The following is a 747-nucleotide window of genomic DNA, read 5'->3' on the forward strand; positions in this document are numbered from 1 at the left end:
TGCCCGCGCCCATCGCCGCGGCCTCTTGGCGTGGGGAGGGTGGGGGACGGGATGACCCCGTCCTGCTGCTGCCGACTGGGGGCCGGCAGCCCTCACCGGGCCCACAGGCGTGCCTGCGTGCCCACCCAACAGAGCCCCACGGAGCAGGAGGCTGGGACCGCCCCAGCACAGGGGTTTTGGGGGGCAAGGGTACCTGTCCCGGGGGGCCTTCACCCCACGGCAGATGCTGCAGCCGTGGTGGGAGCTGGGCACAGTGCTTGGGGCCACAGGCGGCCCCATGCGTCAGAGTCCCCGGTCACTGCAACCCATGTCTGGCACAGCCATCGCTGAGTCACCCCATCTTCCCGGGCTGGGGCTGGGGGTGCACTGCTGGCCCCACCGCTTGGGCAGGGATCTCTCCAAATCTCAAATCTCCAGCCTCCTGAGCCAAAACAGAAGGGGAGGGGAGGGCAGGGCATGGGGGAATGACAGTGTGAGGCAGTTTGCAAAGGAAAAGCCAAAGGTTTACAAGCCATCCCTAACCATTGCTCAGGGAGGCGATTTTTGCTGGTGGGGGCACAGCAGGGTGACAACAGGAGAGGATGGTGATGGCCAAAACAGATGCTGGTGCTGGAGCAGGTCAGCGGAGACCTGCCATTGCCTAAAGGCAGCCCAAAGTTGCATTCTTTGGAAAGACACTTTGAAGGAGGGCTGGTTCCCCTGGAGTGGGGCTGCAGCAGGGAGCCAAAGCACGCGGGAGGGATGCTG

This window comes from Egretta garzetta, unplaced genomic scaffold (assembly GCF_000687185.1).
Source record: "Egretta garzetta isolate BGI_Z169 unplaced genomic scaffold, ASM68718v1 scaffold145, whole genome shotgun sequence".
Lineage (NCBI taxonomy): Eukaryota > Metazoa > Chordata > Aves > Pelecaniformes > Ardeidae > Egretta > Egretta garzetta.